Source organism: Cupressus sempervirens, chromosome 5 (assembly GCF_028749045.1).
Source record: "Cupressus sempervirens isolate cs-2001-9-10 chromosome 5, ASM2874904v1, whole genome shotgun sequence".
NCBI lineage: Eukaryota > Viridiplantae > Streptophyta > Pinopsida > Cupressales > Cupressaceae > Cupressus > Cupressus sempervirens.
Window position 1 is genome coordinate 660,363,669 of NC_143122.1, and position 27,363 is coordinate 660,391,031.

Below are 27,363 nucleotides of genomic sequence, written 5' to 3' on the forward strand. Positions count from 1 at the left end.
GAGATAACAGAAGGTGGTTCTTGTGGATTCATCTTATCCTTTCTTAAGTCATCTATAGTTTTCTACAATTCATCTACACTGACCAATATAGGATTATTGCATAATTGAGCTTGTAATGTCGATTGGTCAAGGCTCTTCTTAAGATCCTTTATAGTCAATGGATTGATGTTCTAACTAGAGTTGTTAGGAACATCCTTTACCGTTACTATGTCTGCAGGTGTAGACGTGTCATGTGGAGGGCTCAAAGGTGGAAGTTGTGTATCTAACACATTTTGTTCTAGTTGTTGCTTCTCAGCTATTGTCACTTCATCTTTTCTCTACTGTGTGTCCTCCACTATGTTATCTCCTTTTTCTTTCTTAGTTTCTTCTTCTTTGTCATTCTCCTCCTTTTCCTCACCATTCTTTCCCTCAAAGGGATTCTCTTCTCCTTGTTTAATAGTTGTTAAACCATATATCAACTTCCACATCTTGGTAGATTTTTTAACAACATCTTCAATGTTGTTTTAAGGAATGCTAAAGGCTCTGTATTTGGGTGCAAATTTTATCCCATGCTTCTTGTTAGCCTTAGTTATTTTTCCTTTTGTAAGCTTTGGCATTACTCGAGCCAATGTAGACTCTCTTATTTCATTCTCCATGTTAAGGAAATAATGCCATTTATTCTCAACAACATAATATAAATCTTTAGGCATTGAATTATCAAGTTCAAGTGGGGTGTTCTTGAACTTAGCCATCGTGGTATAAACTGATTCCTCAATCATGTTTTGTTCTTTCCTACTTATCTTACTGAAATCAATGTTCTTTAATTTAGTTAAGTCCATATTATCTTTAATATTATCACAAATATTCTCTAAATTAGACTTGGCGGCATGACTTACCACTTAAGCCTTCTAACTCGGTATTTTCTTCATCAAAGTTAGGTTGAGCAACATATTTTCTTCTTAATTTTTTCTTTGTTGCACCTTGCTATTCTATTGCTTTCTTCTTTTCTTTCTCCTTCGCCTTTTGAGTTGTGCCTCTTGTGCTTGCTCTTGTAGTAGGCTTTGCAGGGCTTGGCTGAGCAGCTTTCTGTCTCTTTGTCTGTGTTACAGGTTATGTGTTTGCTTTCCTCTTCTTGGGTTCTGGCTTAGTTGGTGCTTCCTTGGCTTGTTCCTCCTCAGCACCTTCTTCCTCTTCATCTTCACCCATGCCTTGTGTCAAGGAAAGTGGTTCCTAGCCTTGTTCTTCTTCTTCATCTTCTTCATCTTCCTCTTCTCCTTCTGTAGCTCCTCTAAATTTAGCCTTAAGTTTCTTGACTAGCTTATCCTTCTTTTTCAATATAGATGTTGTCTTTAGATCTACGTCAACTTTTGATCTAACAACATCATAAGTTTCAAAAGGTTTTGCACTTTTATCAATTTACTCTGCAAGCAATGTTGTGATTTTTGTTGATGCTTCATCAATGTTTATTTCATATCCTAGTGGCCTTAGCCATCTAACTCTTGGTACCACTGCTTGAATATAAGTATAATAAATATCAACTAAAAAACATATATCATTGATGTGCTACTCTACTAGGGAAATTAGAATTCTCAATCTTTGCTTCATGGTCTTCTTAAAGTCCTCAAAATAGCTTGTCATCACTGATTCAAATTTTTCTCCCATTTGTTCAATATACTCATTAACTTGAGTTGTAACTGACCTATTTGTTTTCCAATCAACCTTGCCAAAAGATGGGAATTCATTTTTTACATAAAAGAATATGCACACAAGGATTGAACCAAACTTATATTGAGCATTCTTTGACTTTCTTATTGCTCCTAGGTTTTCAATGATTTATTGTAACTAAAGCTCTGCAAGACCATAGGTGTGATCTCTTTTGACAATCTTATAGGCTACATCAATTGCTATACATGGAACACTATTTAGTCAACTTGATTAATATAATTTGTGTGATATGAACCTCACTACAAAATCTAGAAGTGGATCTTTGATAGTACCAATAATCATTCCTCTCTTGTTCCACTTTACCCCTGTATTTTTCTCAATTACCTCTTTAGCATCGCTCCTTAGGGTCTTGGGCCAATCTAGGGTTGGGAAACCTGTAACCATATGCACAATTCTTTTTGAAATTTTAATGGTTCCTCATTCTAACCATGGATGACCATCATGGATTCTACTCAAAACAATTATAATCCATTTTGTTTTGAAAATTGTGGGGAAATCTAGGGCATGGGTTAAGCCCTTCCTCTCTATGACTTCAAATTCTTCCTTTAATACTCCATTCTCACATAATTTGTCATATGCTTGGTGAATTTGCATGTCTCCTATTGCTCCAACCTTGCAATTGTAGCATTTCCTAACATCTTGAAACATTATGACTTTTGGTGGGATAATGGATAAAGAGCCAGTAGGGTCATTTTTATATGCAACTTCTAGAATTAGCCTGAATTTTGGCTGCTTGACCTCATTGCTAACTAGTTAAACTTCAAACGGTTCCTTATCCTTAGGGATTTTAGAACTAGAGGCCATTTTTGTAATCTAGGGTTTCAAAAAACTTTGAAATAGCATAGCTTAGCACTTGAGAAATACCTTAGATCAATGAAATGACGTGTAATTACTATTAAAATCTGCACAAATTCTTTGTCCTTACTTGAAGATCACTTCTTTTCTCTGATCGCTCTTTGCTTTATGTTTGAATGATGAAAAATGATTTAAAAATTGACCTTATACCCTTCAATACAGAGCATTTAATTCTTAGTGCATATACAGCTATACACTTAGCTACTTATGAAATTTCTACTTTACTCGGCATCAATACAAATTCTACTTCACTTGGTAGCAACAACTCACTCGGTTCCAACTAGTCTTGGTTGACAATTTGGCACTCATTATCATTCACTCGGCATCTGAAGGCAACTTTCCTTATTCGAAAAATATGTGAAAACTTATAGTTTTAACTTTGTATTTTTCTCATAAACTTGCATCTTTATTCATGCTAATTTTTATCCTTTACAATACTAACTTATGTTGGAACTAATGTGTAATGAAGCATTTAAATATTAGTCCCACATACCTTGTTCTTTCTTAGTTTGATGAAGTGTGACCACTTTACCTTTTAGGTGAAGTGATCCCTTCATTTGATGTGTTGCATCCATCTTTCTTCTTCCATGTCTTATTCATTTATCCTCTAATGTGTTTAACATCTACTTTCCCTTTTGCTTTGTTGAACTCTGAGTTAGGTGCCTTTGACCTTGTTCAACGATGCTTGTTGATATGATTAGTCTTCAAACAACTAAAGCATGTAGTTTGACTCAACCATCTGTTGTACTTGCTTCTGAAATGTGTTCTTATGCAATTCTCAGGAATGTGTCCATACTCTTGACAATAATGATAGCTATATCTTATGTTGTAATCCTAATTATAGGAATTTTCATGGCCTCTTCCAGTGTTTGATGACCAAGTGGACTTGAATGTGCATTCAAAGGCCACTAGTACAAAAGTAGCAATATGTAACTACAAAAACTACTAGAAATTGTATATACGTGACTAAACTTAGTCAAGTGACTAATAGTAGTTAATATCTAGTCATTTATAACACCACTAAATTTACTACTAAATAATTTTAATCACTTATTTGATTACTGATTTTGATAATTGATTTAGTCAAACATTTCATCATATATTTAGTGGTATATTTAATCACGTATTTAGTCATATATTTAATAGTTTAATCAGTAACATATTTAGTGGTATATTTAGTAACATATTTTTTCATATATTTAGTCACATATTTAGTAGTATGTTTAGTAGCATATTTAGTATTATATTTGATCACATATTTAGTACAATATTTAATAGGATTTGGTCATAATAGGGCATGATAGAATCGAACCACCATCTTCCTGCTTGTAAAGTAGGGGCTCTTCCATTGAGCTACTACCCTTTAAAGAATAATCATACAATGTGTAACTTTCTACATTGTTTGTGTTTATCTTTTGAGTGAACTTCATTATCATTTCTTTAGTGATTTATAAGTAATTTCTATTGACAGTACATGCAATAGACATAATAATCAATATTATGCATGAATTTCTACTAAACATGGTAAGAATTTGGGCTATATCAATGGATAAAAATGGTGTAAAAATGGCACAAATATTTAAAACCTCCAAGAAAGTGAACTTGCACTCTAGAGTCTAGACAAAATTATTTTTTGTAAATCATTTTTAATTTCCATGTGTTTTATTAATAAAATTTGAAGCCCATACAAACTAATGAGAACTTATTGTTGCATTATAGATTTAAAAAATGGTTCAATGCTTAAACTTTCCTATTATTTCAAATGAAGTATACATACATGGTGTTTGGTTAAAGAAAATTTGAGCCTATTGGAACACTTTCTTGTATAACATTTTTAATAACACTTAGAGGCATTTCAAAGTGATAAATAATTGTTGGTTTGTGGTTTGGAGGGTTTTCTGTTTGTGATCCCTATGATATTCTCAAACCATTATTTATGGAATCTATAGTCAAATAATCTATAAAAGGAAAGAAAAAAATTGCTAGAATCAAAAAATTATCATCCCACCATCAGTGAGTAGGAATGCTAACCCATCATATTTCAATTTTATTTTTGAATTGCTTTTGTCATCTTTTCAAAATGGTGGAAACTTTGCATCATCCCTACCTTTACCAAGCATATAGTTGGCTTGTTGGCAACCTCTTATGAGTGAGTGGTTGCAGTATTATAGTCTTTATTAGTCATACATAAGAAGATATTTTGAAAGAGATTCCTTGCTCAGTTAAAGTACACCCAAGAGACTCAACAAAGAACTTACTATATCAACATTTCTGCCTAGTTAATCCAAGTTTCATTTAAACCACATAGAGTTTTGTAACAAATCTTAGTTCAGACCTTTTAAAGAACTTGCATTTATCTAGATGAATGATGTACTTCTAAGTGTTGTTTCTTTGAACCACCAATATGTAAAAAAATAACAATTCTGAAGTGATACAATTGAAACTAGCATTACAACTTGAATAATTTAGAAGTGTAAAATATTTGGAGTAATTCCTGCTAGAATTGTTGTTTGGATCAGTATAGAACCAAACAAAATCATGTTCCCTCAAAACCCCTATTTTTTTATATAAACATATTTATAAAATAAAAAACTTACAAAACTGCAAGCTTGGTTTATACATGTAACACTCAAAACAGAATAATGGAAAGAATCATTCATTTATAAAATAGGAAGAAAGAATGAAACATAATTTTTAGTTTGCAATTTTATCCTTAACTAGATCAAAATCCTTTCAAAAATGGGTATACAAAACTAAATATAGTTATTTAACTATTTTCAACTTATTTTGAAAACAATTTAAAACTGTATGCAAACATATTTCCTCATATCAAATTTCGTTTCAAATTGAAGAAGTAGCAAGAACTAATTTTTATTTTCACCTTGCAATAATCAAGATGTTTGGGACACCAAAAAAAAATTAAGAATCCTACGATAATATTCTAATTGCCTACCCTCTGCAAAAAAATGAATTCAAGAAAAAATCATGTCCTCTAATCATGGTAAATCAAGGTTAAAAGTATGAGTTAGGTGAGGTCACTCATTCCTCATGGGCATTAAACATGATTCAACACAATAAATAGCTAGGAATTTAGAATTATTATCTGCTAAAACCTTGAATTTGACCATCAAAGAAATACAATGGATGAAAGACAAATAGGACAGAAAGGAAATAGAGAAATCAACAAATCCATTTAAATCTAATTTATGGTTGGGGGACTAAATGGTTAAAGATGTTTAAGGGTTTTGTATCTTTTGTTGAGGTTTGAGACTAATTATTTATGGATGCTAGTGATAAGAATTAGCATCAGGTGGGTTTTATTTGTGAATTCAAGTGACTATGCTTGAGTAGGAAAGGAATAATTGTATTTTAGAAGTGTTTTTTTGGGCATTTAGCTTTGTTATTTTGGATAAAAATCTTCTTCTTAGCCTAGGATCTGCTTATTACATTGAGGGATTTTTCAATTTTGATGAAGATGGCATTGTTAAAGCCTTCTATCGGTTATAGGGCCTCCGCTCCAACATGAGCTGTGACTGCTAATGGCACCAAAAGTGAAGATGGTGCTCTCTCTGATAAATTGAAATTGTTTACAATGGACAATTTTTATGTGGATGGCTATGTTCAGCTGAAGTGCCAATCCATGAATGAGAAGGAAATTTGGCAATAGTGTACACATATTTTAGAACTTAAGAAAGCATCTGCTAAAGAAATATGTGAAAGTGTTTATGCCAATTATTCTACATTTATCTACACTTTGAAAGAGATATCAGATAAGGAGGGTGATTTTCTTTTAATAAGAAATTTAATTTCTACTCAGGCTACCTTAATTCATGGACTTACAGAGTGTGTTCGTATGGATTCATTATCAAATAGTTCTTGGATTGCCTCAATTCAATACTCTCCTTCCTCAAAAGATTATGAGATTGCAGAATTAGATAAATGGTCCTTAGATGTTCCTAATATTTTGGATGCACCTTTAGCTGAACAAAGAGTGGATGAAGCTTTGGCTTCCCTAGATGAAGGTCACATATAGTTGTGGATGCTCAAGATTGTATGCGTGAAAATGCGGCCTATGCTAACACACACACTTCAACACGGTCCTTATTTGCAGATTCATCGCAGAATGAACATTGAATTGTTCATCCAAAATTTTCCTTGGAAAGCGACCTGTTGCCTTCTATCTAAAGGGATTTTTCCTGTTAATATCCTCAGAATCGAGGTGTAAGCAACTAGACCCTCTAAGAACGAAGGATTTTGACAATGGAATTAAGCTAAGAATGAGTATACAGATTAATCTAAGAAAATGAAAGATGCAATGTAATCTAAGAACAAATGAAGCAAACCAGATTAAGCATATGCATGATTAAACTAAAATGAGATTAAACTAAAAATGAGAATGTATGCAAGAAATGTAAGTAAATATGAGCATGAATTTCAATAGCAATTCGATAGAAAATCAATTCATCCTCCTCAAATGAAGAGATGAGGGTCTCTTAAATAGAGTTTCCTGGAATCCATCAACGGTTGAGATCGATTCAGATCAACGGTTAGGATTGAAGATGAGTTTCAATCATAAAGGGAGATTCCCAAATTAAAGGGAGTTAACAGACTTAATTTGAGATAAATAAGGAGTTAACTGTTTTAATTTGAGTAGAAAAAGGAGTTAACTGTGTTAACTCATTTTTGATCAATAGTGAACTGGAAATTCCCCTTTTTGAACTGAAGAGAGATTTTGTTGAGATATTTAATTTAATAAAATGAAATATGCTCTCATAATTACTTTTTCTATTTAATTAAATAATCTTTAATTAATTAGAGACACTTTTGTTTAATTAAATTACTTTATTTAATTAATTAGGAATGTCTTCCCATTTAATTAAATAACTTTGTTTAATTATTTAGAAGTAAGTACTCCATTTAATTAAATAATTTATTTTAATTAATTAGAAATACCTTTCCCATTTAATTAAATAATTGCATTTAATTACTTAAGATTGGCGTATTTATTAAATTAAATAAATTTAATTCCATAGTACATTAGCCTTAGGATATAATTTAATTTAATTAAAGTATAAATACTTAATAATTAAATTAAATATTAATCAAGTAGGTTTAATGTAACTAATATGAGTATGTACTATAGGAATTAAATAAGAAATATGATGAATGCAGATTAGGGTTTTTTTGCATCTGACAATTAAGTCAAGTAGCGAATAGCAGAATGAGAATTGCCTATTAGAATAGGACTTTGAAATTATTAGAAATAGACTAGAATTGGTATAATGGCAATGAACCAATTTTGGGGTATTAATTTTTTCTCCTCTTTGAATGAATGTGCGAGTAACACGTTCAATTCAAAGATAATCAGAAAGCATGATGCGAACATGAGATTGGTTCCGAATGTGATGACACGGAGACCAATTGATAAGTTTTTTAAGGACCATCTCTAGAGCAGAGCTTAATCCTAAGGAATTCAAGCAGAGCACTTAGATACCTAAGATCGATAGCATTTAAAAGACTATCTTCAGAACGAAGCGTAATCTTTAAGGATCTAGACAGAATGTCTAGATACCTGAGATTGATAGCATTTAGAAGATTATCTCCAGAACGAAGCTTATCCTTCAAGGATCCAGATAGAAAACCTAGATACCCGAAATTAATAGCATTTAGAAAGTTATCTCCAGAACGAAGCTTAACCTTCAAGGATCCAGATAGAACACCTAGATACCCAAAATTGATAGCATTTAGAAGATTATCCCTAGAACGGAGCTTAACCTTCAAGGATCTAGATAGAACACCTAGATACCTGAAATTGATAGCATTTAGAAGATTATCCCCAGAACGGAGCTTAACCTTCAAGGATCCAGATAGAACACCTAGATACTCGAAATTTATAAAAGATAACAAGGTCTCATCATGAGTCATAGAATCATTCCCAGAACGAGGTTTGATCCTCAGGAGTCAAGGTTTAGACTGTCCCCATACCTGTCCATCGAACTCTGAGAAGAGTTGTTGTAAGGTTGATCAATTGATGAAAAGATAAGATAGATGGCAAAGATGTCAGATAGAAGGGAACAAAAAGCCCCAAGTGATGAGATGCCCCAAGTGACTAGGACATAAGATGGAAACTAAATGCCCCGAGCAATAAGTATTTAATGATGTAATCATCATGCCCCCTCGGGAGCAAAATGGAAAGATGACACACCAGAAATATGATTTGAAGCAGTATATAATGTAAAGTTGACTTAAGTTGACTATTTTCAAAAAGAATTTTGAAAATACGGAGAATGTAAAGTTGAAAGGATTCCAAGAATCATAAAGTATCAGAAAGATTTTGATTGCACAAGCGTTCGATCACATCGGTCCCTAAAATTTTAAAACACATTTTTAAGGTTCTTGGGTGTGTCAGGTTTCGAATTTGATCCCGAAAATGAATCCAGGATGGTCCAATTAGCCAAGGGTGCAATTTTTGCGCAAATCCGAGCACTTTGAAAAATTTGGTAAACACCTATATAATGGCTTGAAGGGTCATTTTCAATTCATTTGTGCTTTTGTCTTTTAGTGATTTTGAGCTCTGATATAGACATGGCAGTGAACTTGAGATATCATCGTTCTGAGCACTCCAGACGACACAGTCGGCCAGCAGACTATGGACCACCGGTGAGTCATCGATCTCCCATCTTCATACTTTCGATTACACGTATTTTGAGATCATTTATGCACGTTTTTAGCATGTTTTAGGATGTTCAATTCTTTCTTCACGCGAGACCGATCTCTTCTCGCGTGAAGATATTCTTTCTTTGCATGAAGAAACAGGATGTGTTGTTTCTTCGTGCGCGGCCGAAATATCTTCACGGGAGGCGATTTTGGCTTCGCACGAAGATGTAGATTCTTTGCGCGTGGCAAATCCTGTTTCGTGCGAGAACCTCTTTTCTCGCGCGAGATGATCTATCTTCGTGCGAGGAGATCTATTTTCGCGCAAAGGAGAGTTTCTTCGTGCGAAACCATATGTATTCATGCGAGATTTCAGCAATCTCGTGCGAAATTCTGTGCAAGTTTTGTGATTTTCGCATTTAGAAATCGCATTGTATTTTGTTTTGATGCTTCGATTCGACTTGATACTGATCGTTTGTTTATCATTTTTTTGTTGTGCGTGTAGGAGGTATTTGGAGACTTATCATTTAGATCTCATTATCCGCGTTATGGAGAGTTATTGCAGAGTTTGGATGATGCAGATCGAGCACACATTGCCCGATTGGGTTTGTCTTCACTATGTCGGATTCTAGCCGTGATGGTGAATCACGGTTTACTGACTGCATTGGTAGAGCATTTCCATTCGAAGATGAACACATTTCATTTGTCGATGGGTGAGATGACCATCACACCAGAGGACATATGGAGGATCTTGAGGATTCCCTTTCACGGTGCCCGGGTTGTATATGATACAGTGCCTCGATTAGGGACAGAGGCACTATCCATTGTTTTTGAGAGAGAGCTACCGAGAGGCACGACCATCAGCTGGGATGAGCTGATGCATAATTATGGACCTACAAACAGGTTAGCATCCGTGTTGGGTATTTTCTTAAGCTGCTTCCTATGTCCCGACAGGGGACAGCATGGGTTGGAGTGTGGATGGGGTGTCATGCTCCGTAGGATGATTGAGGCACCTGAGATCTTTGGGTGGGGTCAGTGTATGTTGGCCCTTCTTTTTCATGAGATGCATGAGGTCATCTTCCACGAGAAGAAGACCATGGCAGCAGGTGTTTATGTGTTATAGATCTAGGCCTGGGAGCATCTTCCTGTATGTAGGCCAATTTTTGAGGATTCTTGGGAGCCCATGGAGCCCTACATTTGCAGATATCGAGGGCATATTACCCAGGCCCACCTGGGTAAGACTGAGCATTGGCGGACACATCTTGATGACCTGGTGTCTGTTATATGGTGACCCTAGAAAGAGATAGAGGACTAGGATAATGCCTCAAGAGAGCTGCCCTGGATGTTTTGTTCTCAACCGCTGGCAGGCAGGACGACATCAGTGATAGAGAGATTTGTCATCTCACGAGTGTAGTGGCAATATGGTCAACCACAGGACATTTCGGCTGAGTACTGTGCCTATGCTAGGGTGCAGAAGGATATAGAGTGGGGATGGCCTCCACGGATGGATTCAGGATGATCCATGATAGACATTCCCAGCCTTGTTGTAGTTCAGTGGAACTACCTGCCAGAGGTAGTAGATGTCGGGATGACGCCTGCATATCAGGCATTTTTGATGAGCCATCCTTTCCCACGCTTCATAGATCCATTAGGGATGGCAGGGCAGGTACAAGTATCACAGCAGCAGCAGCCACAACCACAGGTGCCACCATAAGTCCAGCACCGGGTACAACAGATACCTATTCCCCCATGGCAGATGGGATCATAACCAAGTGTTGGGGGCAGTGGAGTGGGACATAGTCGATGGAGGAGGTAGAGGATAGAGGAGCAAGCTCATCAGCAGGAGGTCCCACAATAGCGGGTACCTCCACCGTAGTAGGCACCTCCACCTCAGTATGCACCAGAGATGGTCGATGAGGATATGCCGGATCAGCTGGTAGGTGGGGTATAGGACATGGTATGGCGGTACCGAGAGTGGGTTCGTGCAGCCTCCTGATAGTTGGGAGAGTTGCAGATTGTAGTGACAATCAAGGATGCACAGCTGGTAGAGAGACAGAGAGAGACAGATCGCCAAAGAGAGTGCGCGGAGGCTGCAGAGTGGAGGTTAGAGTTGGCCCAGGATGAGATCTGCTTCCAGTCTTCTCGAGCTACATATTATTATGCTGCATACACTAGTGCAGTACCTAATGAGACATTGCAAGTGCAACAATTCTCTCAGTACGCACGAGAGTTCAGAGGTGCACGACCTCCTGTCAGGCCGGATATGCCACCACCGCCTCTGCCACCTGTTGGCCCTGTTCCTCTCGCTCCTCCTGGAGGTGACAGTTTGGGACAAAGTTAGACGCTCTATGCCTGACTTTTATTTTGATCTCTGGCTATGTATCAATTGGTGTGCCAGCACCAGATGTATCATTTTTGATCGATTGCACTCGAGTAGCACCCATTTTATTTGTACTGACCCATTCTTTGATATATATATACATGATATTTTGAGCCGAGTATTCCTGTGTACATGTCATTGTCTGTTTTGTTTTGCTCTGATGTTCATGAGATGTATGGTTAGATAGAACGCATATGTATGAACTAACATTTGTGCATTTTTATTTGAGAGTCACAAGTATTCCATTGAGGAACGAGAATCGATGAACCAAACGCTTGTGCAGCTATGGAGGAATCTGATGCATGTGGAGTATGAATAGGATTACCATCGAATTGCGTGCTAATGCAAATGAAGTATGCAAGGCTATGTTAAATGCAGCCTTAGGTCTGGTCACCAAGCTTCGATGATTTATCATCATTGGATATAAAACAAAGCTCGTATGTTACACAATTTCCACTGACATTGCAATCATGAAAATATGAATGTAACATATGTTATTGGAATGTCAGGATTAAATGTAAGCATTTGAGGCACAAGAAGCCAGAATGACCGGAACATTTGTCCCTTTTAATGTAACAAGTTAACATAAGCATCAAAGCATGAATGCTAGGATGACCTGAATGTTGCTTGCATGACAGGCACACCAAACACACGGGAGATTCCTCTTATGCAAAGTATTCAATATTTATGCTATCCACAACGACCCTTGTGTTCATAACCTGAGACAAAAGTGTGCTAAATATACTTGCAGTGACCCGCACATTCACTTAATAGGACGAGTATCAGTATGTACTATAGCATGAAGAGTTCACTCCAACAAACAAGGAGAAGAACCAATATCATTGACATATCTGTATAAAAGGAGTCGAGGTACACACAGCCATCCAATATGAAATGGAGGCTCTTATAGTGGACACCCCTCTTATAGGAATGTATCAACTTATTGGAACTAATCTACAAACAAAAAACATATGAAAAGATCATGCCCCCAGTCATTACTTCTCTAGTCGGAGATGACATCATCGATGTTGCTCGAGGAGATATGATAAAGCAAAACAAAGCAATAAGAGAAAATGCTCAGCATATCCAAACTAGTATATCATTGAGTTTAATGTTTTCGGAATGATGTCAAGTGTCAATGTCTAGAATATGTAAGAAAGAAATCTCTTCAGTAGGGTGACAACAGTAGGCAGACGCAGTCAGAACAACTAGTGACTATCACGAAGGAGATTCCATGAGGAGAATCTTGAAAAGAGTGACACTGGTGATAGTAGGCAGACGCAGTTAGAACAACTGGTAACTGTCACGAAGGAGATTCTATAAGGAGAATCTTGAAAAGAGTGACACTGGTGACAGTAGGCAGACGTAGTTAGAACAACTGGTGACTGTCATGAAGGAGATTCTATAAGGAGAATCTTAAAAAGAGTGACACTGGTGATAGTAGGCAGACGCAGTTAGAACAACTGGTGACTGTCACGAAGGAGATTCTATGAGGAGAATCTTGAAAAGAGTGACAGTAGGCAGACGCAGTTAGAACAAATGGTGACTGTCACGAAGGAGATTCTATAAGGAGAATCTTGAAAATAGTGATACTGGTGACAGTAGGCAGACATAGTTAGAACAACTGGTGACTGTCACGAAGGAGATTCTATGAGGAGAATCTTGAAAAGAGTGACACTGGTGATAGTAGGCAGACGTAGTTAGAACAACTGGTGACTGTCACAAAGGAGATTCTATGAGGAGAATCTCGAAAAGAGTGACACTGGTGACAGTAGGTAGACGCAGTTAGAACAACTGGTGACTGTCACGAAGGAGATTCTATAAGGAGAATCTTGAAAAGAGTGACACTGGTGACAGTAGGCAGACGCAGTTAGAACAACTGGTGACTGTCACGAAGGAGATTCTATAAGGAGAATCTCAAAAAGAGTGACACTGGAAGGGAATGCCCCCGACCTATGACAAGACTCAATCCATGGATACATGAGCAGGAAAAGCAGGAAAGAAAAAGCATGAAAGTGACTAACAAGAGGCGCCTATTTACCAGGTTTTCACCTTCTTGGCATGCTTTTTTTTTTTTTTTTTTTTTTCCAAGACTTTTTCTGATTTTTAGGATTTTTTTTCAAGACATTTTCTGATGTTTAGGATTTTTTCAGGACATTTAGATATGTACAGATAGCTTGCTGAGATTGAATCAACTGAAAAACCGCTTCAGGTGGAGAGTGTTCATAGGCTCTTTAAGCACTTCTCCTTCAGTTGTGGAAAGTTGATAAGCGCCAGATCCATATACTACAGTAATGATGTAAGGACCTAGCCAGTTTGGTTCAAACTTTCCCTTTTGCATTCGTTGTTGTTGATTATGAGGATTCTCTCTTAGGACGAGATCACCAAGCTGGAAGTCACATGGCCTAATCCTCCTATTGTAGCTTTGCGCCATTCTTTGTTGATGTGCTCGTAGATGATCACAGGCCACTTGTCATTGTTCATCTAGTAACACAAGTTCTTGAAGCCAGGCTATCCTATAGTCATCATCTGTGATAAGGCCTTTCATAGAGATTCTCAAGGTAGGGATCTCGACCTCTATCGGAAGCACAACATCTGCCCCATATACCAACGCAAAAGGAGTCATGCCTGTTGGAGTTCTAATGCTTGTTCTATATGCCCATAGGGCTGGATTGATCTGGAGATGCCAGTCTTGCCCTGACTTACTGACTGTGCGATGAAGAATTTTGAGGATTGCCTTATTGGATGCCTCAGCTTGCCCATTGCCCTGGGGGTAATAAATGGAAGACCAATGTTGTGTAATTTTAAATTTCTTGCACAGTTCCTTAAGGTCTTTATTTTTGAATTGTCCTCCATTATCAGTACTGATTGAGGATGGTATACCATATCTACAGATGATGTAGTTTGTGATAAAAAGCGCTACAGTTTTGCCATCAGTAATTGTGAGAGGGACTGCCTCTACCCATTTCGTGAAATAATCTGTAGTGGTGATAATGAACTTATGTCCATTAGAAGAGGTTGGGTGAATCTATCCCACCAAGTCAAAGGCCCATTGTTGAAATGACCATGTTGAAGTAGAGGGAATCAACTCTCTAGCTGGAGCGTGAATGAGATTCTTGTGTAGTTGACACTGTTTGCAGGACCTAGCATATTTAATAGCTTCTTGCTCCATTTTAGGCCAGTAGTAACCAGCACGAAGGAGTTTGTGAGCTAGTGTTAGGCCATTGGAATGAGATCTGCAAATGCCTTCGTGAACGTCAATTAGTGCACGTTTGGACTTGTCGGGTTCTAAGCACCTAAGGAGTGTTCCGTTGAGACCTCTCTTATATAGATCGTCAACAATAATGACATAATGTGAAGCATTGCAGATTAGGTAACGTTTCTCATTCTGGATCAGACCTTTCGGAATGGTTTGATTATGAAGGTAGGAATAGATGTGATGGTAGCAGGATGATTCTTGTCCTATAATAGAACAGATCATCTTGGAATCAGGTGTGTCATAGGCTAGGTAGTGTAACGCTTCCAACAAGAACTCGTGTCGAAGATCATTTTCTGGCATTTGTAGAAGGGAGGCCAGAGTGGCCATGGCATCAACCGCTTTATTATCTGCACGTGGAACCTGTTGGAAGGTGATGTGTGCAAAATATTTTGTCAAGTCATCAACCATGCACTTATAAGGAATTAGTTTTTCATCCTTTGTTTGATACACATCATTTACTTGGTTGATGACAAGCTGAGAGTCACCAAAGATATCCAATTGATCTACTCTCCATTCAGCTACAATTTTCATACCATTGATCAAAGCTTCATATTCAACAATGTTATTTGTACAAGGAAACATAATCTTGTATGCTTTAGGCAATGAGTATTTCTGTGGTGTGATGAAAAGTAATCCAACACCTGATCCTTGTTGTGTGAAGGATCCATCAAAGAACATAACCCATGTATGATGAGTGAGTGTTAGAATTGACTCATTTGGAAAATCAATGTGTATTGGCAGGAGACTCGGTATGGGTGCCTTAGCTAGCTAGTCTGCAATTGCCTGTCCCTTTATAGCTTTGCGTTCAACATATTGGATGTTGAACTCACTTAGTATCATGACCCATTTAGCCAATCTTCCTGTGAGAGCTGCCTTACTGAGAAAATACTTTAATGGATCTATTTTAGCCACAAGCCATGTAGTGTGGGCAAGCATGTAGTGTCTCAACTTTTGGGAAGCAAAGACAACTGCCAAGCAAGCTTTCTCAATAATATTGTAGTTTTTCTCATAAGAGACCAATGTTCGGCTCAAGTAATAAATAGCTCTTTCTTTGTTAACATTGTCTTCCTGAGCCAACAGGATTCCCAAAGATGTTTCAGTAGCTGAAATGTATAAAAGCAAAGGTTTCCCATGCATGGGAGGCATAAGGATTGGTGGATTGACAAGATATTGTTTAATCTGTGTTAAGCTTTGCTCACAATCCTGGTTCCAATTAAATTTCACACCTTTATGTAAAGTCTTTTTGAAGGGTTGTGATTTATCCGCCAATTGTGAAATAAATCTGCAAATAGATTGAAGCCTTCCCTGTAGTCCTCTCATCTGACTGATGTTTCGAGGTGGTGGCATGTCCATTATTGCTTGTAATTTTTTTGGATCTACTTCAATTCCCTTTGTAGAAACAATATATCCTACTAGTTTTCCTGATGTGACACCAAATGCACACTTCTTAGGATTGAGCCGAAGACTAAACTTTTCCATACGATCTAGAATTGGTCCCAAATCATGCAAATGGGTATTGAATTTAGTGCTTTTGACCAAAGTATCATCAACATAGTCCTCCATAGTTTTATGCATCATGTCATGGAAGATTGTAGTAACAGCCCGCTGATATGTAGCTCCAGCATTCTTTAAACCAAATGGCATCACATTCCAACAAAAGGTTCCCCATGCACATGTGAAGGCTATTTTCTTTTGATCTTCTGGTGCAATTTTTATCTGATTGTATCCAGAAAAACCATCCATAAGTGAGTACATCTCATAACCAGCTGTCATGTCCATAATCATATCGATATTAGGGAGTGAGAAGTAATCTTTAGGACATGCCAAGTTAAGATCACGGAAATCTGTACAAACTCTGATAGACTTATCATGCTTGGACACAGGGACAATATTGGATATCCATTCAGCATAATCAATTGCACGAATGAAACCAGCCTTCAGAAGTTTCTCCAATTCGGCTTTGATTAGCAATGCAACATGAGGATGCATTTTGCGGAGCTTCTGTTTAACTAGTTTTATGCCTGGCATTATGGACAAGTGATGCATAATAAGATCAAGATCCAATCCTGGCATGTCAGAATATGTCCAGGCAAAATTTATTTTCTTTCCCTTGAAAAAGGCAATGAATTGTGCCTTTTCTTCAGTTGACAATGGCTGAGCCAAATGTATCACATGAGGATGTTCTTCTGTGCCTAAGTTAATTGGCTATGTTGGCTCTATTAACACTGATGATCTCTCCTGAAAGTGACTGGGAAGGACATCAAATATCTCATCTGCAGGCGCGTCAGAGAGGTTTTCACCCTTGTATACGTCTTTTGTTTTTACTATTTTTGGATCTAATACTACCACAATGTGGTTTTCACCATCGGACCTCTTGCATTTTTTCTTTTTAATTATGTGACTAAGATATTTGATGTCGGCCTCAGTCATGTTGATGCTTTGCTCATTGGTGGAAGATGTTACAGGTTCGATAGCGTTTAGGTAACAGGCAAGAGTATAGTCATTCTGGAATGTGGGGACTTCGTTAGATGCATTGGGGTTCCAGTCTATAAGCTCAGGATGTGTGAGTGAGAGAGTAGTGGCTGGTTCAATTGCGTTCACAATATAGTTATTAAATGCGTGTACCAACAATTCGAGACCTACGGCGACCTCACCCACAGGTGTATTCAAATGTCTCAGAGTACGAACGTTAGTACTTGATGACTCTAAGACACTAGTTCGATCAGACCCCTGTGACCTATCCCTAGATGTTTCACTCACTTCGATTTGATTTTCATAGACATGCACTTGGTCAATGTCTTTATCAGTAGTCGCTTCTGAAAGATTGTCAAATTCATATTCATGAGAATCGGTGCTACATGGTGAGAGACTATTGAACTCCCCAACAGTGATAGGGACATACTCTCCTTCAGCCTCTAGATTCTTAGACAAATACTCAATATGACATGACTGACTAGATTCTCCCTTTTCTGAATGATATTCGAGTTGCTCAATATTGTCCTCAGAAGAATCACTAGTATCATCCAGAGTGCTAACACATGGCACAAAGTCATCTGGCTTAGCAAAGAATTTAGCAAGATCATAAGGAATAGGATGAGGGTAAGAATCGTCATCATCAGATTCTTCCTTTTGAGTACCTGATTTAGATTGTGACTCATTTTCAGATGAACTCTCACGTACAGGTATGAATTTATTGGATCCCAAATGGAAAGGGACTTTCTTGAACCCTAGGCCAGTTGTGTCATTGTTGCTTCGAGCTGTTGCTTTGACAGGATCTATTAAACCATTGTTATTGTACCCAATAGGGCCAGTTCCCTTGTAGCCAAAACGCTTCATAAGCTTAAGACCAGGTCCATACTTCTTAGGAGTGATTTCTCGAACTTGTTCTATTAGGTCTACTGGAGACTCTTCTTTGTAAAGCCATGCAGCAATGGCTCTGTTTCCACTTTCATCTTTTAAGGGAACTATAGCTTTGATCAAAGAACCATTAAACTTGGTATGAGGTGTCAACACGAATGGCTTCTTTGCTAGTGAGGGTCTCCCAAAATGTTGAGGAGATTCTAGAATTGATGTTAATGATAACACTGGTTCCATGTGGTACTCTCCCATACCAGTTTCTTTCAATTTAAATGACTGCTCAATTTGTTTCAGCTTATTGTTGTGACAATCAGTAGACTCATGGTTAGTAGGGATGAAAGATACAGCAGCTTTGAGCATATTGCAAGTGTAGCTAGTAGTTGCAGGAATAGTAACTTTAGAACCATGAAATGGGAATTTAATGCATTGGTGGTATGTGGATGGTACAACGCGCATCTCATGTATCCATGGCTGTCCTAACAGAATGTTGTAGGCTAAGGGAATGTCAAGCACCTAATAGGTGACATCCCTTTCGACAGGACCGACGCGAATTGGTAAAGTCACAAGACCTAGTGACTTTCGTTCTACTTCATCGTATGCTTTAATAGTGATCTTTCGTCGAGGATCAATAGAGTCCTCAGAATAACCCAATTGTCTAAGCAGAGCCACAGAAAAAATATTTAGGCCAGCGCCATTGTCAATTAGTACCCGACGAACACGTGTCTGGTGGATCATAACCTCAATGTGTAGAGGTTGATTGTGTGGGTGATTTAGTGAGTTGTCATCCTCCTTGGAGAAGGTCATAAGATGAGGTGAGGTCAAGTGACCTACCATGGATTGAAATCGTTCAAGATCAAGATCTTGAGGAATGTTTTTCTCAGTGAGGGATTTGTCTAGAATTTGCCTATGAGCGGGCAAAATTTTAAGCAGCTCAAATATAGAAATGTGAGCTTTGGTTCATTTCAATTGATCTAGAATACTATAACTAGTTGCAGTCAAGTTCATCGTGCATTTTGCACCTTTACTGGATGGACCAGCAAGGGCTTTGTCCTTGTGTTGTTCGAGATTTGAAGTAGGAGGTGTAGGGCCTTTGAGCACCAATTTTGCATGAGAGTGAGTAACAACATTAGCACAATGTTGCAAAGACGTATTATCCATGTTATTAGAAGTAGGGCCCCTCAAGACGAATGGTATCTTGGGTTTATCGTTATCTTGCTTCCCCTTTATGGTAATAATATCACAGTATTCAAAATCTACAGGTTCAACCATGTGAATGACATTGTCATCATTGGAATATGTATAGTTGACCTTATTGTAGGGTTCTGGTTTCGAATTCTCTCCTTTTTCATAAGGTGGGAAAGGCTCTTTGAACGCCTTGTGGTCCGAGTTTTTGTTATGTCCATCTACCACAAGTTCACCAGTATCAATCATGTCCTGGACTTTATGACGTAAGTTTATACAGTTGATGGTTTTATGACCCTTGTTTTGGTGATACTCACAAAATGAGGTCTCATTCCACCATGGTGGACGTGGTTGTGGATCATAGGGACGGGGGTTATCCATTGGTGAGATAAGCTTGTGTTGTAGCAATGTTTTGTAAACCATATCCAAAGGTTCTCCTAAAGGCGTATACTCTCACTTGGGTCGTGCTGCCCATGAGTTTCTCAGTTTATTCCCAGACATTTTATTGTCAAGAAGAGGCTTCTCAGCACTTTTGGCCGCTTTGAAGCAGTCTGTGAGATTAAATCCTACTTTAACAGGTTTTGGTGTGACATTATCAACAACCCCATCATGTACAATTTCTTGATTCTTGTTGACATGTTTGATTTTATCCTTGTTGGAAGTGGAACCTTGTTTTGAGTCTCTCTGAAGAGTGAGCTCACCTTTCTTGACCATAAATTCTTCGATACAGATAGCCTTTGTAATCATGTCTTCAAAGGTACGTGGACCTTGTAGTTGGACTCTATACCCGAAATCAAGTAAGAGGTTATTGGTGAAAATGTCGAGCTTCTCCATTTCTGGGATTTTACGGGAGTACTTGGTATAAAGCTTTCTCCACCATTGGAGGAAAGTGAGAAAAGGCTCACCAACCTTCTGTTTAAGGTTGCATAGATCTCAAATATTTACAGGATGTTGAATGTTATGAGAATATTGCTGAACAAATGAATTAGCAATTTCATCAAATGTCTTGATTCCAGGAGGTAAATGTGAAAACCACTCCAAAGCTTGACCACCTAGGCTTCTAGGGAATAAATGCATGAGGTACGTTTGGTTGTGTATAAACTCCATAAACAAAGCACCAAATTCCCACAAGTTATCTTGAGGATCAGTAGTACCAAAGTACTTGTCATATTTGGGTAATTCTACACCTCTTGGGAAAGGCGACATGTTTATACTTGTGTCAAATGGAAATGAACAAAGAGCGTCCAATGTGTATGTCTTTTTGGGTTTCTCTTTCTCATGCATCATCTGAGCCAATTGGTCTTGCATAATTTTTAGTTGTTTTTGGAGTTTAGTGGTCTCAATTTCCTCTTCACGTGTGATAATGGTCTCTACATCGAAATGTGTGGGCAGTTTAGCTCCCTCTTGGGCGAGTTTGAGAAAGTACTTTTCTTTCTCTTCGTTGATTAGGATTCCCATGACCTCCTGAAAGTTTTTGTCTCTTTGACATCTTGCTATGTGTTCAGGAAGGATTTCTACCTCTTCTTGTTCTTCATCAGTATCATTTTCTTTTTCTTTCTCCTTGTCATTCCTAGGTTGTTCTTGATGTCGACTATGGCTACCTTGTTCAGGCTCACGATTAGTCATTATAGGAACTTGTTCAGTTTCTGTACGTTGTGTTTGAAAAGGGTCTGTGGAGAAAGGGTCATACATTGTGTTTGAGAATGCAGGACTCCTACCTGTCTCAGTATCATTTTGGTAAAAAAGATTCCCAATTTGTTGCAAATTAAAAAATGTTCGCTGATCTCGAGATGATCTTGTAGGTGAGGAAGACCGTGAAGATGCCTCACTAGCCAAACTGGATATGGATTGCGTAGTGAAAGGTAAGCTACCTCTGCTGTGATTATGACTCCTAGCACGACCACGTCGAATGTTATCAGGATAAAACACATTGCCGCTTCTGGTTGTGACAGTCATAGGCAAGGACAAGAAGCTAGAACCCAGACAAGGACTATACTAAGACTGAGTCTCAAAAAGGACAAGATAGTAACAAGAATGTTGTTCACTAACGCACAAATGGTCTGATTTAAAGGCTAGAACAGCTAGAGATTATGACCACTGCAGCACAAAGTATGGCAAGCATTAAGATGAGAATGTATGAGACGAGACTAGTCAAGGTATAAGACACAAGATTTCAATTAAGCGAAGTGTTGCTGTTCTAGGACTGTTTGCAAATAAAGAGCGATAAACGGACGCAAAAAAAAAAAAAGACAGCGTGCAGGCCGCAGATAGCTAGAATAGACCCAGATTGTAAATGTTGATACAAAATTTTGCGCAAAAAACCTTTACGGGTCGCTTGAAGAAGTTTTATGGGCCGCGCGAAGATGTTTTTGTCTCGCGCGAAGATCAAGAATAGTTTTTAATTTTGCGTGAGAATGTTTCTGGATCACACGAAGATGTGCAACAGAACTTTAATTTTGTGCAAGGGAAAAATGGATTCGCGCGAGAGCCAAGTGATTTGGCGCGAGAGCAAAATGATTTTGCGCGAGACCAAAAGGATTTCGCGTGAGACCAAAATGATTTCGTGCGAATGGATAGAACAGTTTCACAACAGCGACTAATTTTGACAATTTTTTTTGATCAATCCAATAACTAGGCAGATAAACAGGCACGTAGAACAGCAAGTAAGTGATTTCAAGCACATTTGAAAACAATGAGCAAGGGCAAAAGCAACCTTGCACATGAACAATCAAGTGACCTAGTTTGTGTTAATACCTAAGAGAGTTATTTGTGTACATCTTCAAAGAGTTTTGCAATCATCACACACATTCCTTAGAAAAATAAAAGTTGGCTTCTCTAAGGTATTTAATAATGGTTTGACTCTGCAACTTTTATGGCTCACAGGGGTGACCTCCAATCCCGACACACCGAGGTTTTGACACAGTCTGAGAACTTAATCTTCAAGAGCTGCTAGGGAGATCTGATAACCCACAATGAACCACACCCGTGGAGATTTCTTCCACAAGGACATTTATATAGCAGTTGTCACTACCATGGCAAAAATGGCTATTACCGCTTGAGGTTCTGTCATTACAGTTTTCCCTGTAGAGGGATTGTCTGCTATGGTTAACCCTCTCTAAAGGTGACCGACTCATAATAGTATACCACAAGGGGACTTTAGCTTCCAGATTCAAGGTTTTGACACCTTTTCACCTTTAGCCCAATCAAAGAAAATAGATTAATCCGACACACTAGACTAAGATTATCCCTTAAAGATCTATGATATCATCTTCCTGTGATCTATCAACCTCTCCGGAGAAAGGATGCCTTAATCAGCAAGTCAAAGATTCATCTATCTATGAGATGCTCAAAGTATCCTCCCCACCCATAAGGAATCCGTCTTAGAGAGGAGTTTCACTAGGAACCCACTCCCTCAAGATCCACGAATAGTGTTCATGGGGGCTTAATTACTATGTGTGTACAGATATTAATTCCTGAAAGAAAATCTATCTAAAAGTAATCAAAAAGCACAAAGTGGTACATTTAATGCTTTAAATAATGTGAGGTGAGTCCAAAGATGTGGAACATTTAACCCCTCACACAAGCCAAAATGAGTCCACAACTCAAAAATTAGCGAGTTCTAAAAAAACACAAAAGGGTTGCCTTGTGGAGCCTTTAACGCTTATGTCCTGTAGACCCCTCCCCTATTTAACGTGGTGCTGAGCTTGCAACCACAGGGTGGAACAAGGGGCCAGCGGATTAGCGAGTCCAATAACCCAAGGTAGTTAATCAAATCTATCACTAAAGACCAAGCCTACCAAATGAATACTAACAGAGATTACACCCTAGTATGAGTTTATGCATGTGTTGTAAAATGGAAGTACAGAAGGAAACACACAAGCTCAACACGAAAGATGTTTGTTTTAGATCCAAATGAAATGTTATCAGCTAATGAAGATTACCTGGTGATCCTCGCAACGCGCTTAGTAGATTCTTACCTATTTCTGACAACTTTAGCACGCTTTTCTCATTATTCCACAAACCGCTACTATGCTGTTCAAAAAAAAAAAAAAAAAAAAAAAAAACACAGAAACACTAGAAACTGCTAACAGTCAACAGAAAAATTAGAAAACATGCAAATCAATGCAAAAAATTTTGCCTCTATCAATAGAGTTTCACGCGAAATTTCTGACAGTTGTACGGGCCGTAAAACTTCTTTGCGCTGACTGTTCATTTTTGCGCGAGGATCTAGAATCTTCGAGCAAAGATTCTTTTCGTGTCGCGTGAGAAAGTTCTTTGGCGCGCGAACCTGTACAGAACAGTATGGACAAAGCACAAAAAAAATGATTAAAAAAATATAGAAAGAGGCCAAAAAAATTGATTTTCGAGCCCCACGGTGGGCACCAGAAATGTATGCGTGAAAATGCGGCCTATGCTAACACACACACTTCAACACGGTTCTTATTTGTGGATTCATCACGGAATGAACATTGAATTGTTCATCCGAAATTTGCCCTGCAAAGCGACCTATTGCCTTCTATCTAAAGGGATTTTTCCTGTTAATATCCTCAGAATCGAGGTGTAAGCAACCAGACCCTCTAAGAACGAAGGATTTTGACAATGGAATTAAGCTAAGAATGAGTATACAGATTAATCTAAGAAAATGAAAGATGCAATGTAATCTAAGAACAAATGAAGCAAACTAGATTAAGCATATGCATGATTAAACTAAAATGAGATTAAACTAAAAATGAGAATGTATGCAAGAAATGTAAGTAAATATGAGCATGAATTTCAACAGCAATTCGATAGCAAATCAATTCATCCTCCTCAAATGAAGAGATGAGGGTCTCTTAAATAGAGTTTCTTGGAATCCATCAACGGTTGAGATCGATTCAGATCAACGGTTAGGATTGAAGATGAGTTTCAGTCATAAAGGGAGATTCACAAATTAAAGGGAGTTAACAGACTTAATTTGATATAAATAAGGAGTTAATTGTTTTAATTTGAGTAGAAAAAGGAGTTAACTGTTTTAATTTGAGTAGAAAAAGGAGTTAACTGTGTTAACTCATTTTTGATCAATAGTGAACTAGAAATTCCCCTTTTTGAACTAAAGAGAGATTTTGTTGAGATATTTAATTTAATAAAATGAAATATGCTCTCATAATTACTTTTTCTATTTAATTAAATAATCTTTAATTAATTAGAGACACTTTTGTTTAATTATATAACTTTATTTAATTAATTAGGAATGTCTTCCCATTTAATTAAATAACTTTGTTTAATTATTTAGAAGCAAGTACTCCATTTAATTAAATAATTTCTTTTAATTAATTAGAAATACCTTTCCCATTTAATTAAATAATTACATTTAATTAATTGAGATAGGAGTATTTATTAAATTAAATAAATTTAATTTCATAGAACATTAGCCTTAGGACATAATTTAATTTAATTAAAGTATAAATACTTAATAATTAAATTAAATATTAATCAAGTAGGTTTAATGTAACTAATATGAGTACGTACTATAGGAATTAAATAAGAAATATTATGAATGCAGATTAGGGTTTTTCTGCATCTGACAATTAAGTCAAGTAGCGAATAGCAGAATGAGAATTGCCTATTAGAATAGGACTTTGAAATTATCAGAAATAGACTAGAATTGGTATAATAGCAATGAGCCAATTTTGGGGTATTACAAAGATAAGGGAATTCTGAGTCCAACTGCACTCACTTTATTAAAAAATTCTATATCTGATTGTAGACATTGGCTTGCTAAGAAACTTGCCAATGCTACTCACCAAACATACACTTGTGCTATTGAAAATTGAACTACAATATTTGTACTCAAGGGACTTTTTAATGGTCCTCGTGCGCACACATTATTACTCAATGCTCACTACCAATGACCTAGGCATAATATTCAAGGTTTATGACCATCCAACACTTCTTATGGTGGTGCATATATTGAAGCTCTTTCAAAACTTGGTTTTCCTTCTATTACACAAGCTACGAGTGATTCTCCAGTTATTTTAAAGAGAAATCAACACATGTCTTAGAGCTTGTAATGTGGGATAGAAAACAAATTGGGGAATTTACACTCCTTGTGAAGAGGCACGCACTTTCTTCTTTAGTACCTACTAGAGGGCTTTGAGCTGCTACATAATGTGTTCAAATAGCCTTAGCTCATTGCTATTTGTTGGAAGCTTAGGGCATTGCACTCTTCCCTATTGTCCAAGTTGTTTGGGCCCAGTATGGAACAAGCATTGGATGCCAACTTAAAAAATATTGAGGAGATCATTGTTACTCTTGCTGCAACTAATGATTGGGTACTAACATATTCCCTTGTTGCTAAAAAACTATTCAATCGAGCTTAAAATATTTCAACTAGTGGAAGTTCAATCTAATTGAAGCTTTCAAGCAGTGCACACAGGTTCATTTCAACGGTTCAGGAGTTTTTACATGGCGTAGCGCCAACTTTGAGCATACAAGTGGGAGGACTAACCTTGTATGGTCTCACAAAGCTATTTGACTCATATTTCAGCCTGTTAATAAAGGATTTTCCTACAATAATTGTAGAGGATGGAAACTCGGAGTGATCAAAAAATCAAATAGTAAGATCATGATTTGAGAATGAGACCGATCAACTTGCCCTCCTGGGAAGTGCACTTTCCCTTTCTGATGAGTCGCTACCACAAGTTTCGCTTGAACTCATCCCTAATAAATCTAGTGGCAAGGATGATCCTTGAAAGAGATTAGTTGAAAAGTAGAACCATTATACTAAACTCATAGATTGGTGAAACCAGTTAAAAGGAAGTGCTGATAAATTGTGTAATAATTTATGTTGACAACATGCCCTAGATTTGATTTTTACTTAAGAAAGTGATGCGCAATTAAGTACAGATATGTATATTTATTTAGATGAAAAGGCTGATAGTAGCTCATGGCATCAAGATGCTTATCCCTCTCTAATATTTTAGGAAATCTTTACCAAGCTGAACAGGTTATCATACACTACCACTGAAATATTAATTGGAAGAGGAAGAATCGTCATTATTATATTGTTGAGACTAGCTGAAACTATTATAATCTATCTTTTTGACGATTAGACTTTCTAGGAGAACATCAAAGATAGACTAAACCTTTAGGACCTTTGGGTTTGCAGTAATCTGTGCTATATATGCAGTTCACACCTCAAGGGTGCTACTTTTCCGAAAACATGCACCAAGTAGTTAGAGATATTATCTCAATAGTTATAAATGTCATTGCTAATATTGTGATGGATCCAAATACTATTTTCCCTAAGGATGAGTGATTTTTGATGTTTCTCAAGATGTCATGCTTAAATTAAGTGGATGATCAAGAAGTTGTAATGGGGATAGAGAACCAAACAGTCCCACAATGTCTATGTCTACACAATCTATATCTTCAATAAGATCACATGAAATTTCATGCTGTTTACTTTATTTTACATGAGGGTTTCACATAAGATGTTTCCATTTTTGCCTATTTTCCGAATCAGCCTTGCAGTTTGTAAGAGATTGATCATGAAAAATTGTGTTTTAGAAGCTATCAAGAGTTTCTTTCATGCATGAAGCATTTTGATGTTGGCATATAGTACATCCTTTTTGGAGTTTTTGTAATATTTATTCATCAAATTCAAGGGATTTTCAAGGGTTCAATATAAAAGTGGATGTTGGAACATGACTACATGTATACTAGCATGGTGGGCAGGAGTCAATTCTAGACTTATTTTTCCTCCAAGTACCAATTGTAAAGGTAATGGAAAGCTCATGTTGAGAAGGTTTTCCATGTAAATTTTATGGGTTTATAGAGAATGAATAGTTTGGAAGATACACCACTTGTTAAAATAACATTTAGTCCAAGTTTCACAAGTTTCCTTTGTTGTATCCTAATATCATGCAAGGAGCACTCATGAGTCATACTCAGAAGATATAGTTACTTCCAACATGCTTTCTTGACAAACATT

At 37.2% G+C, this 27,363-nt stretch overlaps 1 pseudogene; it reads left to right on the forward strand.

Annotated features, from left to right (window-relative positions):
• Positions 1 to 6,034: 6,034 nt before the first annotated feature.
• On the forward strand, positions 6,035 to 26,849 carry LOC149557625 (exocyst complex component EXO84B pseudogene; annotated as a pseudogene).
• Positions 26,850 to 27,363: the final 514 nt, after the last annotated feature.